General features: G+C 38.8%; 15 non-coding genes across 15 annotated transcripts; all 15 read right to left on the bottom strand.

The window, feature by feature from the left end:
- Positions 1-794: 794 nt before the first annotated feature.
- On the bottom strand, positions 795-958 carry LOC128161842 (U1 spliceosomal RNA). The gene has a single exon (XR_008240447.1). It is a non-coding gene; the product is annotated as a U1 spliceosomal RNA (small nuclear RNA).
- A 658-nt stretch (positions 959-1,616) lies between these two features.
- Positions 1,617-1,726, bottom strand: LOC128161979 (U6 spliceosomal RNA). Its single transcript, XR_008240572.1, has one exon. It is a non-coding gene; the product is annotated as a U6 spliceosomal RNA (small nuclear RNA).
- Positions 1,727-2,868: 1,142 nt separating this feature from the next.
- Positions 2,869-3,032, bottom strand: LOC128161841 (U1 spliceosomal RNA). The gene has a single exon (XR_008240446.1). It is a non-coding gene; the product is annotated as a U1 spliceosomal RNA (small nuclear RNA).
- Positions 3,033-3,748: 716 nt separating this feature from the next.
- Positions 3,749-3,857, bottom strand: LOC128161957 (U6 spliceosomal RNA). Its single transcript, XR_008240550.1, has one exon. It is a non-coding gene; the product is annotated as a U6 spliceosomal RNA (small nuclear RNA).
- Positions 3,858-4,999: 1,142 nt separating this feature from the next.
- LOC128161840 (U1 spliceosomal RNA) lies at positions 5,000-5,163 on the bottom strand. Its single transcript, XR_008240445.1, has one exon. It is a non-coding gene; the product is annotated as a U1 spliceosomal RNA (small nuclear RNA).
- Positions 5,164-5,879: 716 nt separating this feature from the next.
- Positions 5,880-5,988, bottom strand: LOC128161955 (U6 spliceosomal RNA). The gene has a single exon (XR_008240548.1). It is a non-coding gene; the product is annotated as a U6 spliceosomal RNA (small nuclear RNA).
- A 1,142-nt stretch (positions 5,989-7,130) lies between these two features.
- Positions 7,131-7,294, bottom strand: LOC128161839 (U1 spliceosomal RNA). The gene has a single exon (XR_008240444.1). It is a non-coding gene; the product is annotated as a U1 spliceosomal RNA (small nuclear RNA).
- A 715-nt stretch (positions 7,295-8,009) lies between these two features.
- Positions 8,010-8,118, bottom strand: LOC128161954 (U6 spliceosomal RNA). Its single transcript, XR_008240547.1, has one exon. It is a non-coding gene; the product is annotated as a U6 spliceosomal RNA (small nuclear RNA).
- Positions 8,119-9,260: 1,142 nt separating this feature from the next.
- LOC128161837 (U1 spliceosomal RNA) lies at positions 9,261-9,424 on the bottom strand. The gene has a single exon (XR_008240442.1). It is a non-coding gene; the product is annotated as a U1 spliceosomal RNA (small nuclear RNA).
- A 716-nt stretch (positions 9,425-10,140) lies between these two features.
- LOC128161953 (U6 spliceosomal RNA) lies at positions 10,141-10,249 on the bottom strand. The gene has a single exon (XR_008240546.1). It is a non-coding gene; the product is annotated as a U6 spliceosomal RNA (small nuclear RNA).
- Positions 10,250-11,391: 1,142 nt separating this feature from the next.
- Positions 11,392-11,555, bottom strand: LOC128161836 (U1 spliceosomal RNA). Its single transcript, XR_008240441.1, has one exon. It is a non-coding gene; the product is annotated as a U1 spliceosomal RNA (small nuclear RNA).
- Positions 11,556-12,269: 714 nt separating this feature from the next.
- Positions 12,270-12,378, bottom strand: LOC128161952 (U6 spliceosomal RNA). The gene has a single exon (XR_008240545.1). It is a non-coding gene; the product is annotated as a U6 spliceosomal RNA (small nuclear RNA).
- A 1,142-nt stretch (positions 12,379-13,520) lies between these two features.
- On the bottom strand, positions 13,521-13,684 carry LOC128161835 (U1 spliceosomal RNA). The gene has a single exon (XR_008240440.1). It is a non-coding gene; the product is annotated as a U1 spliceosomal RNA (small nuclear RNA).
- Positions 13,685-14,397: 713 nt separating this feature from the next.
- LOC128161951 (U6 spliceosomal RNA) lies at positions 14,398-14,506 on the bottom strand. Its single transcript, XR_008240544.1, has one exon. It is a non-coding gene; the product is annotated as a U6 spliceosomal RNA (small nuclear RNA).
- Positions 14,507-15,648: 1,142 nt separating this feature from the next.
- LOC128161834 (U1 spliceosomal RNA) lies at positions 15,649-15,812 on the bottom strand. The gene has a single exon (XR_008240439.1). It is a non-coding gene; the product is annotated as a U1 spliceosomal RNA (small nuclear RNA).
- Between the last annotated feature and the right edge of the window lie 2,435 nt (positions 15,813-18,247).

Genomic DNA, 18,247 nt, shown 5'->3' with positions numbered 1-18,247 from the left:
AGCCCCATATTAATAATTGCAACCCCACCCTCCCTATCTACCCTAGACACGCCCAGCATTGTACATTCACACATAGTGCAATGCGCGTTACTTGACTATACGTGAAGATGAATGGTTCAATTTGAATAAACTAGGTATACAGATGCATGCTGACTGAGAAATTATTGCACTGTTTAAATACTGAAATACATTTACATTAATCTTACGCGTTTGATCCTAGAAACTTAATACAATCCGATAGAATGGGCCCAGTGTATGTCCGAAAAGCGGTCACTTACTAGCATATTCCATTTCCCGTTAAGCTAAATCGAAGCTGGGTGTATATGCTGTTTCACACAAAATCACATCTCTTTCGCGACTGGATGACAATTTTCAAACTTTGTTGTCACGAGCTCGACGTCACAATGAAATATACGCATACACACGGGTCCACAGTCAAAGGGATGCAACTCCTTCTTTTCCTTTGCACAAAGCTTGTGAAAATATCGCGAACTGGCGCTGATCTCTCTCGAAAAAAAATTGCCTGTCAGTGAAACAGTAATGTTTACACCTAAATTAAAATTAATATTAGCACACACATTAACCAAGTAACCAACGCTATTATCAAAAAATAAAGTGGATACACTGATGTCCCGTGTAGTTACATGTAAAAATAAATAATTATACATATTTACTGAATTAATTTCTTCCACACTAATCTAAGCTGTTTGCGGTGACTTGCTTTTAAGATTCGATGATATGAATTTCCATAAGGTGTCAAATTGTGTGTGTTCCTTTTATATTGAATTTTATACCAGGGGTTAGCGCGAACGCAGACCCCCACACTAAAAAATTACGTGCCCGAGTCGCCCGCATTTGGGGCGATCGCAGGGTTCAGCCTATCCGGAGTGCAATGGAATGGCCTCGCCCTGGAGGGACCCCCTTGATGATCAGGGTGCCCTCTGCACCAGGTAAGTATGATTTGAATGCGGCTAAAGAAGAATTTCAAGCTACGAAGTTGTAATAAAAAGAAGGTGTTTAGTGAACTGCATGTACCGCAACAGCAAATTTCAAACACAAATCATCCCAAATAATACATTTTGTCTACACAATTACATAGTTTACAACATTTTCTCACATCTCTGCAACAATTTAACAGCTCACACACTCCCTGTCAAGTCTGAATACGCCCCGTCCGATTTTTCTTAACACAACGTATGACAAACGTTTCGCCGCGTACATGTAGATATGTATTAGGAGAAAGACCATACATTTTGCTTGAAGTAAATACAGCATTTCATGGACAAATAATTCCCTAAAAGCGCATATTCCGTTTCAAAATCTAAACTTACACATGTATCTTGTCAGTAGCATCGTTATCTAAAATAGCACTGTGTAAAACCAGGACCAGCCTGTTCGGGCGGGTGTGGGGCGTTTTTTTTTTTTTTTTTTTTTTTTTTTTTTTTTTTTGAATAAAAGAAAAATATGGAACGCTTCACGAATTCGCGTGCCATCCTTGCTTGCGCTACATACTCCCCAATCTTCGTGGTATCGTTCCAATTTCTCGACCAATCAGATTGTCCCCTCATTCCAATTCCTATTCCAATTCCTATTCCAATTTTTTTGAATAAAAAAAGAAAAATATGGAACGCTTCACGAATTTGCGTGTCATCCTTGCGCAGGGGGCCATGCTAATCTTCTCTGTATCGTTCCAATTTTAATATATGTACTGCCGAAAAGCAAGTACAAGTACTTGTACCGTCCCGCGGGAATAAGTACTAAGCTTTGAATAGTATACTGAAACAGCGCGTTCAAATATCTACATACTGTAAACACCATGATTACGTATATATAACGTAACAGGGACGACAACTGTGGTCTCTGTACCGGTGGTATAGTAATAGAATATGATTAGTAAAACTAAGTACCAGCGGTATAAAAAGAGGGATGGCGGTGGCGGATGGGGATGGCATTCAATATTTGACCTCCGTTTTAGCGATTGATTACAAAAAATCAATCCCAATGACCTCATGAAGTGAAATGTCAGTTCGATGGCACATTTATAATTCTCTTTCTTCTGGTATGCAAGTTTTCCTCCCAAAACCCATATTAATAATTGCAACCCCACCCTCCCTATCTACCCTAGACACGCCCAGCATTGTACATTCACACATAGTGCAATGCGCGTTACTTGACTATACGTGAAGATGAATGGTTCAATTTGAATAAACTAGGTATACAGATGCATGCTGACTGAGAAATTATTGCACTGTTTTAAATACTGAAATACATTTACATTAATCTTACCGCGTTTGATCCTAGAAACTTAATACAATCCAATAGAATGGGCCCAGTGTATGTCCGAAAAGCGGTCACTTACTAGCATATTCCATTTCCCGTTAAGCTAAATCGAAGCTGGGTGTATATGCTGTTTCACACAAAATCACATCTCTTTCGCGACAATTTTCAAACTTTGTTGTCACGAGCTCGACGTCACAATGAAATATACGCATACACACGGGTCCACAGTCAAAGGGATGCAACTCCTTCTTTTCCTTTGCACAAAGCTTGTGAAAATATCGCGAACTGGCGCTGATCTCTCGAAAAAAATTTGCCTGTCAGTGAAACAGTAATGTTTACACCTAAATTAAAATTAATATTAGCACACACATTAACCAAGTAACCAACGCTATTATCAAAAAATAAAGTGGATACACTGCATGATGTCCCGTGTAGTTACATGTAAAAATAAATAATTATACATATTTACTGAATTAATTTCTTCCACACTAATCTAAGCTGTTTGCGGTGACTTGCTTTTAAGATTCGGTGATATAAATTTCCATAAGGTGTCAAATTGTGTGTGTTCTTTTATATTGAATTTTATACCAGGGGTTAGCGCGAACGCAGACCCCCACACTAAAAAATTACGTGCCCGAGTCGCCCGCATTTGGGGCGATCGCAGGGTTCAGCCTATCCGGAGTGCAATGGAATGGCCTCGCCCTGGAGGGACCCCCTTGATGATCAGGGTGCCCTCTGCACCAGGTAAGTATGATTTGAATGCGGCCAAAGAAGAATTTCAAGCTACGAAGTTGTAACAAAAAGAAGTGTTTAGTGAACTGCATGTACCGCAACAGCAAATTTCAAACACAAATCATCCCAAATAATACATTTTGTCTACACAATTACATAGTTTACAACATTTTCTCACATCTCTGCAACAATTTAACAGCTCACACACTCCCTGTCAAGTCTGAATACGCCCCGTCCGATTTTTCTTAACACAACGTATGACAAACGTTTCGCCGCGTACATGTAGATATGTATTAGGAGAAAGACCATACATTCTGCTTGAAGTAAATACAGCATTTCATGGACAAATAATTCCCTAAAAAGCGCATATCCGTTCAAAATCTAAACTTACACATGTATCTTGTCAGTAGCATCGTTATCTAAAATAGCACTGTGTAAAACCAGGACCAGCCTGTTCGGGCGGGTGTGGGGCTTTTTTTTTTTTTTTTTTTTTTTTTTTTTTGTTTTTTTTTTTATGTTTTTTTTTTTTTTTTTTTTTTTTTGGGGGGGGGGGGGGGGGGAAATAAAAGAAAAATATGGGGAACGCTTCACGAATTCGCGTGTCATCCTTGCTTGCGCTACATACTCCCCAATCTTCGTGGTATCGTTCCAATTTCTCGACCAATCAGATTGTCCCCTCATTCCAATTTCATTCCAATTTCATTCCAATTCCTATTCCAATTTTTTTGAATAAAAGAAAAATATGGAACGCTTCACGAATTTGCGTGTCATCCTTGCGCAGGGGCCATGCTAATCTTCTCTGTATCGTTCCAATTTTAATATATGTACTGCCGAAAAGCAAGTACAAGTACTTGTACCGTCCCGCGGGAATAAGTACTAAGCTTTGAATAGTATACTGAAACAGCGCGTTCAAATATCTACATACTGTAAACACCATGATTACGTATATATAACGTAACAGGGACGACAACTGTGGTCTCTGTACCGGTGGTATAGTAATAGAATATGATTAGTAAAACTAAGTACCAGCGGTATAAAAAGAGGGATGGCGGTGGCGGATGGGGATGGCATTCAATATTTGACCTCCGTTTTAGCGATTGATTACAAAAAATCAATCCCAATGACCTCATGAAGTGAAATGTCAGTTCGATGGCACATTTATAATTCTCTTTCTTCTGGTATGCAAGTTTTCCTCCCAAAACCCATATTAATAATTGCAACCCCACCCTCCCTATCTACCCTAGACACGCCCAGCATTGTACATTCACACATAGTGCAATGCGCGTTACTTGACTATACGTGAAGATGAATGGTTCAATTTGAATAAACTAGGTATACAGATGCATGCTGACTGAGAAATTATTGCACTGTTTTAAATACTGAAATACATTTACATTAATCTTACCGCGTTTGATCCTAGAAACTTAATACAATCCAATAGAATGGGCCCAGTGTATGTCCGAAAAGCGGTCACTTACTAGCATATTCCATTTCCCGTTAAGCTAAATCGAAGCTGGGTGTATATGCTGTTTCACACAAAATCACATCTCTTTCGCGACAATTTTCAAACTTTGTTGTCACGAGCTCGACGTCACAATGAAATATACGCATACACACGGGTCCACAGTCAAAGGGATGCAACTCCTTCTTTTCCTTTGCACAAAGCTTGTGAAAATATCGCGAACTGGCGCTGATCTCTCGAAAAAAATTTGCCTGTCAGTGAAACAGTAATGTTTACACCTAAATTAAAATTAATATTAGCACACACATTAACCAAGTAACCAACGCTATTATCAAAAAATAAAGTGGATACACTGCATGATGTCCCGTGTAGTTACATGTAAAAATAAATAATTATACATATTTACTGAATTAATTTCTTCCACACTAATCTAAGCTGTTTGCGGTGACTTGCTTTTAAGATTCGGTGATATAAATTTCCATAAGGTGTCAAATTGTGTGTGTTCTTTTATATTGAATTTTATACCAGGGGTTAGCGCGAACGCAGACCCCCACACTAAAAAATTACGTGCCCGAGTCGCCCGCATTTGGGGCGATCGCAGGGTTCAGCCTATCCGGAGTGCAATGGAATGGCCTCGCCCTGGAGGGACCCCCTTGATGATCAGGGTGCCCTCTGCACCAGGTAAGTATGATTTGAATGCGGCCAAAGAAGAATTTCAAGCTACGAAGTTGTAACAAAAAGAAGTGTTTAGTGAACTGCATGTACCGCAACAGCAAATTTCAAACACAAATCATCCCAAATAATACATTTTGTCTACACAATTACATAGTTTACAACATTTTCTCACATCTCTGCAACAATTTAACAGCTCACACACTCCCTGTCAAGTCTGAATACGCCCCGTCCGATTTTTCTTAACACAACGTATGACAAACGTTTCGCCGCGTACATGTAGATATGTATTAGGAGAAAGACCATACATTCTGCTTGAAGTAAATACAGCATTTCATGGACAAATAATTCCCTAAAAAGCGCATATCCGTTCAAAATCTAAACTTACACATGTATCTTGTCAGTAGCATCGTTATCTAAAATAGCACTGTGTAAAACCAGGACCAGCCTGTTCGGGCGGGTGTGGGGCTTTTTTTTTTTTTTTTTTTTTTTTTTTTTTGTTTTTTTTTTTATGTTTTTTTTTTTTTTTTTTTTTTTTTGGGGGGGGGGGGGGGGGGAAATAAAAGAAAAATATGGGGAACGCTTCACGAATTCGCGTGTCATCCTTGCTTGCGCTACATACTCCCCAATCTTCGTGGTATCGTTCCAATTTCTCGACCAATCAGATTGTCCCCTCATTCCAATTTCATTCCAATTTCATTCCAATTCCTATTCCAATTTTTTTGAATAAAAGAAAAATATGGAACGCTTCACGAATTTGCGTGTCATCCTTGCGCAGGGGCCATGCTAATCTTCTCTGTATCGTTCCAATTTTAATATATGTACTGCCGAAAAGCAAGTACAAGTACTTGTACCGTCCCGCGGGAATAAGTACTAAGCTTTGAATAGTATACTGAAACAGCGCGTTCAAATATCTACATACTGTAAACACCATGATTACGTATATATAACGTAACAGGGACGACAACTGTGGTCTCTGTACCGGTGGTATAGTAATAGAATATGATTAGTAAAACTAAGTACCAGCGGTATAAAAAGAGGGATGGCGGTGGCGGATGGGGATGGCATTCAATATTTGACCTCCGTTTTAGCGATTGATTACAAAAAATCAATCCCAATGACCTCATGAAGTGAAATGTCAGTTCGATGGCACATTTATAATTCTCTTTCTTCTGGTATGCAAGTTTTCCTCCCAAAACCCATATTAATAATTGCAACCCCACCCTCCCTATCTACCCTAGACACGCCCAGCATTGTACATTCACACATAGTGCAATGCGCGTTACTTGACTATACGTGAAGATGAATGGTTCAATTTGAATAAACTAGGTATACAGATGCATGCTGACTGAGAAATTATTGCACTGTTTTAAATACTGAAATACATTTACATTAATCTTACCGCGTTTGATCCTAGAAACTTAATACAATCCAATAGAATGGGCCCAGTGTATGTCCGAAAAGCGGTCACTTACTAGCATATTCCATTTCCCGTTAAGCTAAATCGAAGCTGGGTGTATATGCTGTTTCACACAAAATCACATCTCTTTCGCGACAATTTTCAAACTTTGTTGTCACGAGCTCGACGTCACAATGAAATATACGCATACACACGGGTCCACAGTCAAAGGGATGCAACTCCTTCTTTTCCTTTGCACAAAGCTTGTGAAAATATCGCGAACTGGCGCTGATCTCTCGAAAAAAATTTGCCTGTCAGTGAAACAGTAATGTTTACACCTAAATTAAAATTAATATTAGCACACACATTAACCAAGTAACCAACGCTATTATCAAAAAATAAAGTGGATACACTGCATGATGTCCCGTGTAGTTACATGTAAAAATAAATAATTATACATATTTACTGAATTAATTTCTTCCACACTAATCTAAGCTGTTTGCGGTGACTTGCTTTTAAGATTCGGTGATATAAATTTCCATAAGGTGTCAAATTGTGTGTGTTCTTTTATATTGAATTTTATACCAGGGGTTAGCGCGAACGCAGACCCCCACACTAAAAAATTACGTGCCCGAGTCGCCCGCATTTGGGGCGATCGCAGGGTTCAGCCTATCCGGAGTGCAATGGAATGGCCTCGCCCTGGAGGGACCCCCTTGATGATCAGGGTGCCCTCTGCACCAGGTAAGTATGATTTGAATGCGGCCAAAGAAGAATTTCAAGCTACGAAGTTGTAACAAAAAGAAGTGTTTAGTGAACTGCATGTACCGCAACAGCAAATTTCAAACACAAATCATCCCAAATAATACATTTTGTCTACACAATTACATAGTTTACAACATTTTCTCACATCTCTGCAACAATTTAACAGCTCACACACTCCCTGTCAAGTCTGAATACGCCCCGTCCGATTTTTCTTAACACAACGTATGACAAACGTTTCGCCGCGTACATGTAGATATGTATTAGGAGAAAGACCATACATTCTGCTTGAAGTAAATACAGCATTTCATGGACAAATAATTCCCTAAAAAGCGCATATCCGTTCAAAATCTAAACTTACACATGTATCTTGTCAGTAGCATCGTTATCTAAAATAGCACTGTGTAAAACCAGGACCAGCCTGTTCGGGCGGGTGTGGGGCTTTTTTTTTTTTTTTTTTTTTTTTTTTTTTGTTTTTTTTTTTATGTTTTTTTTTTTTTTTTTTTTTTTTGGGGGGGGGGGGGGGGGGAAATAAAAGAAAAATATGGGGAACGCTTCACGAATTCGCGTGTCATCCTTGCTTGCGCTACATACTCCCCAATCTTCGTGGTATCGTTCCAATTTCTCGACCAATCAGATTGTCCCCTCATTCCAATTTCATTCCAATTTCATTCCAATTCCTATTCCAATTTTTTTGAATAAAAGAAAAATATGGAACGCTTCACGAATTTGCGTGTCATCCTTGCGCAGGGGCCATGCTAATCTTCTCTGTATCGTTCCAATTTTAATATATGTACTGCCGAAAAGCAAGTACAAGTACTTGTACCGTCCCGCGGGAATAAGTACTAAGCTTTGAATAGTATACTGAAACAGCGCGTTCAAATATCTACATACTGTAAACACCATGATTACGTATATATAACGTAACAGGGACGACAACTGTGGTCTCTGTACCGGTGGTATAGTAATAGAATATGATTAGTAAAACTAAGTACCAGCGGTATAAAAAGAGGGATGGCGGTGGCGGATGGGGATGGCATTCAATATTTGACCTCCGTTTTAGCGATTGATTACAAAAAATCAATCCCAATGACCTCATGAAGTGAAATGTCAGTTCGATGGCACATTTATAATTCTCTTTCTTCTGGTATGCAAGTTTTCCTCCCAAAACCCATATTAATAATTGCAACCCCACCCTCCCTATCTACCCTAGACACGCCCAGCATTGTACATTCACACATAGTGCAATGCGCGTTACTTGACTATACGTGAAGATGAATGGTTCAATTTGAATAAACTAGGTATACAGATGCATGCTGACTGAGAAATTATTGCACTGTTTTAAATACTGAAATACATTTACATTAATCTTACCGCGTTTGATCCTAGAAACTTAATACAATCCAATAGAATGGGCCCAGTGTATGTCCGAAAAGCGGTCACTTACTAGCATATTCCATTTCCCGTTAAGCTAAATCGAAGCTGGGTGTATATGCTGTTTCACACAAAATCACATCTCTTTCGCGACAATTTTCAAACTTTGTTGTCACGAGCTCGACGTCACAATGAAATATACGCATACACACGGGTCCACAGTCAAAGGGATGCAACTCCTTCTTTTCCTTTGCACAAAGCTTGTGAAAATATCGCGAACTGGCGCTGATCTCTCGAAAAAAATTTGCCTGTCAGTGAAACAGTAATGTTTACACCTAAATTAAAATTAATATTAGCACACACATTAACCAAGTAACCAACGCTATTATCAAAAAATAAAGTGGATACACTGCATGATGTCCCGTGTAGTTACATGTAAAAATAAATAATTATACATATTTACTGAATTAATTTCTTCCACACTAATCTAAGCTGTTTGCGGTGACTTGCTTTTAAGATTCGGTGATATAAATTTCCATAAGGTGTCAAATTGTGTGTGTTCTTTTATATTGAATTTTATACCAGGGGTTAGCGCGAACGCAGACCCCCACACTAAAAAATTACGTGCCCGAGTCGCCCGCATTTGGGGCGATCGCAGGGTTCAGCCTATCCGGAGTGCAATGGAATGGCCTCGCCCTGGAGGGACCCCCTTGATGATCAGGGTGCCCTCTGCACCAGGTAAGTATGATTTGAATGCGGCCAAAGAAGAATTTCAAGCTACGAAGTTGTAACAAAAAGAAGTGTTTAGTGAACTGCATGTACCGCAACAGCAAATTTCAAACACAAATCATCCCAAATAATACATTTTGTCTACACAATTACATAGTTTACAACATTTTCTCACATCTCTGCAACAATTTAACAGCTCACACACTCCCTGTCAAGTCTGAATACGCCCCGTCCGATTTTTCTTAACACAACGTATGACAAACGTTTCGCCGCGTACATGTAGATATGTATTAGGAGAAAGACCATACATTCTGCTTGAAGTAAATACAGCATTTCATGGACAAATAATTCCCTAAAAAGCGCATATCCGTTCAAAATCTAAACTTACACATGTATCTTGTCAGTAGCATCGTTATCTAAAATAGCACTGTGTAAAACCAGGACCAGCCTGTTCGGGCGGGTGTGGGGCTTTTTTTTTTTTTTTTTTTTTTTTTTTTTTGTTTTTTTTTTTATGTTTTTTTTTTTTTTTTTTTTTTTTTGGGGGGGGGGGGGGGGGGAAATAAAAGAAAAATATGGGGAACGCTTCACGAATTCGCGTGTCATCCTTGCTTGCGCTACATACTCCCCAATCTTCGTGGTATCGTTCCAATTTCTCGACCAATCAGATTGTCCCCTCATTCCAATTTCATTCCAATTTCATTCCAATTCCTATTCCAATTTTTTTGAATAAAAGAAAAATATGGAACGCTTCACGAATTTGCGTGTCATCCTTGCGCAGGGGCCATGCTAATCTTCTCTGTATCGTTCCAATTTTAATATATGTACTGCCGAAAAGCAAGTACAAGTACTTGTACCGTCCCGCGGGAATAAGTACTAAGCTTTGAATAGTATACTGAAACAGCGCGTTCAAATATCTACATACTGTAAACACCATGATTACGTATATATAACGTAACAGGGACGACAACTGTGGTCTCTGTACCGGTGGTATAGTAATAGAATATGATTAGTAAAACTAAGTACCAGCGGTATAAAAAGAGGGATGGCGGTGGCGGATGGGGATGGCATTCAATATTTGACCTCCGTTTTAGCGATTGATTACAAAAAATCAATCCCAATGACCTCATGAAGTGAAATGTCAGTTCGATGGCACATTTATAATTCTCTTTCTTCTGGTATGCAAGTTTTCCTCCCAAAACCCATATTAATAATTGCAACCCCACCCTCCCTATCTACCCTAGACACGCCCAGCATTGTACATTCACACATAGTGCAATGCGCGTTACTTGACTATACGTGAAGATGAATGGTTCAATTTGAATAAACTAGGTATACAGATGCATGCTGACTGAGAAATTATTGCACTGTTTTAAATACTGAAATACATTTACATTAATCTTACCGCGTTTGATCCTAGAAACTTAATACAATCCAATAGAATGGGCCCAGTGTATGTCCGAAAAGCGGTCACTTACTAGCATATTCCATTTCCCGTTAAGCTAAATCGAAGCTGGGTGTATATGCTGTTTCACACAAAATCACATCTCTTTCGCGACAATTTTCAAACTTTGTTGTCACGAGCTCGACGTCACAATGAAATATACGCATACACACGGGTCCACAGTCAAAGGGATGCAACTCCTTCTTTTCCTTTGCACAAAGCTTGTGAAAATATCGCGAACTGGCGCTGATCTCTCGAAAAAAATTTGCCTGTCAGTGAAACAGTAATGTTTACACCTAAATTAAAATTAATATTAGCACACACATTAACCAAGTAACCAACGCTATTATCAAAAAATAAAGTGGATACACTGCATGATGTCCCGTGTAGTTACATGTAAAAATAAATAATTATACATATTTACTGAATTAATTTCTTCCACACTAATCTAAGCTGTTTGCGGTGACTTGCTTTTAAGATTCGGTGATATAAATTTCCATAAGGTGTCAAATTGTGTGTGTTCTTTTATATTGAATTTTATACCAGGGGTTAGCGCGAACGCAGACCCCCACACTAAAAAATTACGTGCCCGAGTCGCCCGCATTTGGGGCGATCGCAGGGTTCAGCCTATCCGGAGTGCAATGGAATGGCCTCGCCCTGGAGGGACCCCCTTGATGATCAGGGTGCCCTCTGCACCAGGTAAGTATGATTTGAATGCGGCCAAAGAAGAATTTCAAGCTACGAAGTTGTAACAAAAAGAAGTGTTTAGTGAACTGCATGTACCGCAACAGCAAATTTCAAACACAAATCATCCCAAATAATACATTTTGTCTACACAATTACATAGTTTACAACATTTTCTCACATCTCTGCAACAATTTAACAGCTCACACACTCCCTGTCAAGTCTGAATACGCCCCGTCCGATTTTTCTTAACACAACGTATGACAAACGTTTCGCCGCGTACATGTAGATATGTATTAGGAGAAAGACCATACATTCTGCTTGAAGTAAATACAGCATTTCATGGACAAATAATTCCCTAAAAAGCGCATATCCGTTCAAAATCTAAACTTACACATGTATCTTGTCAGTAGCATCGTTATCTAAAATAGCACTGTGTAAAACCAGGACCAGCCTGTTCGGGCGGGTGTGGGGCTTTTTTTTTTTTTTTTTTTTTTTTTTTTTGTTTTTTTTTTTATGTTTTTTTTTTTTTTTTTTTTTTTTGGGGGGGGGGGGGGGGGGAAATAAAAGAAAAATATGGGGAACGCTTCACGAATTCGCGTGTCATCCTTGCTTGCGCTACATACTCCCCAATCTTCGTGGTATCGTTCCAATTTCTCGACCAATCAGATTGTCCCCTCATTCCAATTTCATTCCAATTTCATTCCAATTCCTATTCCAATTTTTTTGAATAAAAGAAAAATATGGAACGCTTCACGAATTTGCGTGTCATCCTTGCGCAGGGGCCATGCTAATCTTCTCTGTATCGTTCCAATTTTAATATATGTACTGCCGAAAAGCAAGTACAAGTACTTGTACCGTCCCGCGGGAATAAGTACTAAGCTTTGAATAGTATACTGAAACAGCGCGTTCAAATATCTACATACTGTAAACACCATGATTACGTATATATAACGTAACAGGGACGACAACTGTGGTCTCTGTACCGGTGGTATAGTAATAGAATATGATTAGTAAAACTAAGTACCAGCGGTATAAAAAGAGGGATGGCGGTGGCGGATGGGGATGGCATTCAATATTTGACCTCCGTTTTAGCGATTGATTACAAAAAATCAATCCCAATGACCTCATGAAGTGAAATGTCAGTTCGATGGCACATTTATAATTCTCTTTCTTCTGGTATGCAAGTTTTCCTCCCAAAACCCATATTAATAATTGCAACCCCACCCTCCCTATCTACCCTAGACACGCCCAGCATTGTACATTCACACATAGTGCAATGCGCGTTACTTGACTATACGTGAAGATGAATGGTTCAATTTGAATAAACTAGGTATACAGATGCATGCTGACTGAGAAATTATTGCACTGTTTTAAATACTGAAATACATTTACATTAATCTTACCGCGTTTGATCCTAGAAACTTAATACAATCCAATAGAATGGGCCCAGTGTATGTCCGAAAAGCGGTCACTTACTAGCATATTCCATTTCCCGTTAAGCTAAATCGAAGCTGGGTGTATATGCTGTTTCACACAAAATCACATCTCTTTCGCGACAATTTTCAAACTTTGTTGTCACGAGCTCGACGTCACAATGAAATATACGCATACACACGGGTCCACAGTCAAAGGGATGCAACTCCTTCTTTTCCTTTGCACAAAGCTTGTGAAAATATCGCGAACTGGCGCTGATCTCTCGAAAAAAATTTGCCTGTCAGTGAAACAGTAATGTTTACACCTAAATTAAAATTAATATTAGCACACACATTAACCAAGTAACCAACGCTATTATCAAAAAATAAAGTGGATACACTGCATGATGTCCCGTGTAGTTACATGTAAAAATAAATAATTATACATATTTACTGAATTAATTTCTTCCACACTAATCTAAGCTGTTTGCGGTGACTTGCTTTTAAGATTCGGTGATATAAATTTCCATAAGGTGTCAAATTGTGTGTGTTCTTTTATATTGAATTTTATACCAGGGGTTAGCGCGAACGCAGACCCCCACACTAAAAAATTACGTGCCCGAGTCGCCCGCATTTGGGGCGATCGCAGGGTTCAGCCTATCCGGAGTGCAATGGAATGGCCTCGCCCTGGAGGGACCCCCTTGATGATCAGGGTGCCCTCTGCACCAGGTAAGTATGATTTGAATGCGGCCAAAGAAGAATTTCAAGCTACGAAGTTGTAACAAAAAGAAGTGTTTAGTGAACTGCATGTACCGCAACAGCAAATTTCAAACACAAATCATCCCAAATAATACATTTTGTCTACACAATTACATAGTTTACAACATTTTCTCACATCTCTGCAACAATTTAACAGCTCACACACTCCCTGTCAAGTCTGAATACGCCCCGTCCGATTTTTCTTAACACAACGTATGACAAACGTTTCGCCGCGTACATGTAGATATGTATTAGGAGAAAGACCATACATTCTGCTTGAAGTAAATACAGCATTTCATGGACAAATAATTCCCTAAAAAGCGCATATCCGTTCAAAATCTAAACTTACACATGTATCTTGTCAGTAGCATCGTTATCTAAAATAGCACTGTGTAAAACCAGGACCAGCCTGTTCGGGCGGGTGTGGGGCTTTTTTTTTTTTTTTTTTTTTTTTTTTTTGTTTTTTTTTTTATGTTTTTTTTTTTTTTTTTTTTTTTTGGGGGGGGGGGGGGGGGAAATAAAAGAAAAATATGGGGAACGCTTCACGAATTCGCGTGTCATCCTTGCTTGCGCTACATACTCCCCAATCTTCGTGGTATCGTTCCAATTTCTCGACCAATCAGATTGTCCCCTCATTCCAATTTCATTCCAATTTCATTCCAATTCCTATTCCAATTTTTTTGAATAAAAGAAAAATATGGAACGCTTCACGAATTTGCGTGTCATCCTTGCGCAGGGGCCATGCTAATCTTCTCTGTATCGTTCCAATTTTAATATATGTACTGCCGAAAAGCAAGTACAAGTACTTGTACCGTCCCGCGGGAATAAGTACTAAGCTTTGAATAGTATACTGAAACAGCGCGTTCAAATATCTACATACTGTAAACACCATGATTACGTATATATAACGTAACAGGGACGACAACTGTGGTCTCTGTACCGGTGGTATAGTAATAGAATATGATTAGTAAAACTAAGTACCAGCGGTATAAAAAGAGGGATGGCGGTGGCGGATGGGGATGGCATTCAATATTTGACCTCCGTTTTAGCGATTGATTACAAAAAATCAATCCCAATGACCTCATGAAGTGAAATGTCAGTTCGATGGCACATTTATAATTCTCTTTCTTCTGGTATGCAAGTTTTCCTCCCAAAACCCATATTAATAATTGCAACCCCACCCTCCCTATCTACCCTAGACACGCCCAGCATTGTACATTCACACATAGTGCAATGCGCGTTACTTGACTATACGTGAAGATGAATGGTTCAATTTGAATAAACTAGGTATACAGATGCATGCTGACTGAGAAATTATTGCACTGTTTTAAATACTGAAATACATTTACATTAATCTTACCGCGTTTGATCCTAGAAACTTAATACAATCCAATAGAATGGGCCCAGTGTATGTCCGAAAAGCGGTCACTTACTAGCATATTCCATTTCCCGTTAAGCTAAATCGAAGCTGGGTGTATATGCTGTTTCACACAAAATCACATCTCTTTCGCGACAATTTTCAAACTTTGTTGTCACGAGCTCGACGTCACAATGAAATATACGCATACACACGGGTCCACAGTCAAAGGGATGCAACTCCTTCTTTTCCTTTGCACAAAGCTTGTGAAAATATCGCGAACTGGCGCTGATCTCTCGAAAAAAATTTGCCTGTCAGTGAAACAGTAATGTTTACACCTAAATTAAAATTAATATTAGCACACACATTAACCAAGTAACCAACGCTATTATCAAAAAATAAAGTGGATACACTGCATGATGTCCCGTGTAGTTACATGTAAAAATAAATAATTATACATATTTACTGAATTAATTTCTTCCACACTAATCTAAGCTGTTTGCGGTGACTTGCTTTTAAGATTCGGTGATATAAATTTCCATAAGGTGTCAAATTGTGTGTGTTCTTTTATATTGAATTTTATACCAGGGGTTAGCGCGAACGCAGACCCCCACACTAAAAAATTACGTGCCCGAGTCGCCCGCATTTGGGGCGATCGCAGGGTTCAGCCTATCCGGAGTGCAATGGAATGGCCTCGCCCTGGAGGGACCCCCTTGATGATCAGGGTGCCCTCTGCACCAGGTAAGTATGATTTGAATGCGGCCAAAGAAGAATTTCAAGCTACGAAGTTGTAACAAAAAGAAGTGTTTAGTGAACTGCATGTACCGCAACAGCAAATTTCAAACACAAATCATCCCAAATAATACATTTTGTCTACACAATTACATAGTTTACAACATTTTCTCACATCTCTGCAACAATTTAACAGCTCACACACTCCCTGTCAAGTCTGAATACGCCCCGTCCTTTCACGGGTAAAAAATAACAAGGCCAATCCACGTTTTCCATACTGCCAAAGATACTGATGGTATGTTTTTTAAAATACACTTTCTATAAAATAACTAGGAAAGATATAGCCATCGTGAAAAATTCTTATCATTACTGTTTTATGTATAGTTGTTAATCCCTTCTTAAATACAGCTTATTATTTTTAACATATTTGACCAACGAGGTGTTAGATTGCTATTCATTTCCCCGCACAACGTTGGGTATCAACAATGGCGACTTGCTATGAAAGATGTTATAAAAAGTTCTTATTTACTCTTAGTTCATAATGTCGGATATTGTTTCATATTGTTCCATTTTACACATCGATATTATTCAATTAACCTTCTCCAGTGATAGGATAGCACCACGGCTTAGACGTCGCATGTCTTGTTGTGTGACAGGATATATATTTTTTTCAGGTTTTGAGACGACCTTCGGCTCCATCGGGAATGAATCAACAGTGAATTCACAAGTGAGTGTGTTTAATCCTATTCATTGTGTTGTGTATGTTGGTGTGTATTTCGTTTGCTTTCTCAAAGAGTATGTATGCACAGGGATCTACAGGAGCTCCTTGTTTAATTGTTCGCGATTAGGAACGATATAAATATGAGCATACATGTATGCATCTTTCAGAGCAAATTCGGTCTCACTAAGAACGACTACTCGTGTTATCTTATATGAAAGTAATATCGGGTAGTGTTTCTAAACCTTTTATTTTCGAGGGACTTCTGGTGAAACTTTCAATTTTAATAATTCTGTTCTTCAAGACTTGCATTAATGCCTGGAAGCTGTACATGTATATGTAAGTAATTGTACAAATAATGATGAACTGATCGTATGAGTCAGTACGTAATATTAATGAGAGTGGTATTCTGTATCAGTTCCCTGTCTATTTCAATCATAACTTCCCCTTCCTCACCAAACCCAGGAAAAGCCTAATAATTAAAGGCGTCTACTTTGCATGGTCTCCCTGACTACTACGTACACATCACCCAAAGAGAATGGAGGGGGGGGGGGAGACAATGTCTCTCTCTGCATCCTCCGATAAAAAAAAACTCGCCTTCCTTTTCAATTAACAAACACGGTATGCAGCCAGGAATCTATAAGAACTTTATAATTTGCTTTGATTCGTTTACATATCCCGCGCTCTCATAAATCACTTCCTTAATTCGTTTCCAAAGCTCGCCGTACGCGGCGCTGGTAAGGGATGATGTGTATCGGGGATACAGACACAGTGAAGGGCTTCCTCTTATCCCGTTGACTAGCCCTCTTATCGTAACAAACTACCACCGTCGCCAGTTATCGTCTTGAACGATCGCTAAACATCATATTGGAACTGGCCGCGCGTATCTGTTTTCTAACATTATTAATATAGGAGCATGTTCGAGCTAATAGTTCTTGGCAATGTTTTTAATTGATTTTGACTCAATCGCTTAGTCGTGCAACGTATTCTGTTGGAATAGTACTGGGTTTCTTTTCTTTTACATAGATTGGTGGGTGGGTGAATGAGTGAGTGAATGAATGAATGAATGAATGAAAGAATGAATGAATGAATGAATGAATGAAAGAATGAATGAATGAATGAATGAAAGAATGAATGAATGAATGAATGAATGAATGAAAGAATGAATGAATGAATGAATGAATGAATGAATTATTTCAAATAAATGGTTGATGAACCAAAATTGACTTTATCACACCACACACAATAACTTTAATTTTCAAGATTTCTTCAGAGTAAAAAGTTTTACAACTTTTTTACTAATATACAATTATGTAAAAACCATGATGTAAATTCATTTCTTTTGTCCTTTAATTTTGACACAATTTTCGTGCAAAATTTTTGTTTTTGTGTATATTATTTCAAACCACCATTGTACAAAATATGAAATTTCTCATAGCTAGTATATATTACCAACCATTCATTACAAAAGACAATGCAATTCACTGCTCGCACTCAGTGATTTTAATCCCCGTTTCTACATTTAGCGAGCTTTGTTTAGGGATCATGAGCCCCTGGGATTAACTTTCTTATCTCGGGAGAGTGGCAAACACTGCTCCACATTTACACAGACTCCCCCCTAGCTCCTAGAGACCGTCGGAATGTGGCACTCTGGGAGAATTAAGGGGCCCCTGCATTCCCAGCAGTTAATCTGACGAGACACATCGCGTCATATCTGACATCCATATATCTAGA

This window comes from Crassostrea angulata, chromosome 8 (genome assembly GCF_025612915.1).
Source record: "Crassostrea angulata isolate pt1a10 chromosome 8, ASM2561291v2, whole genome shotgun sequence".
NCBI classification, from domain to species: domain Eukaryota; kingdom Metazoa; phylum Mollusca; class Bivalvia; order Ostreida; family Ostreidae; genus Magallana; species Magallana angulata.
Note: the sequence above shows the minus strand (reverse complement) of the source record. Positions and strands in the feature narration are given on the sequence as shown.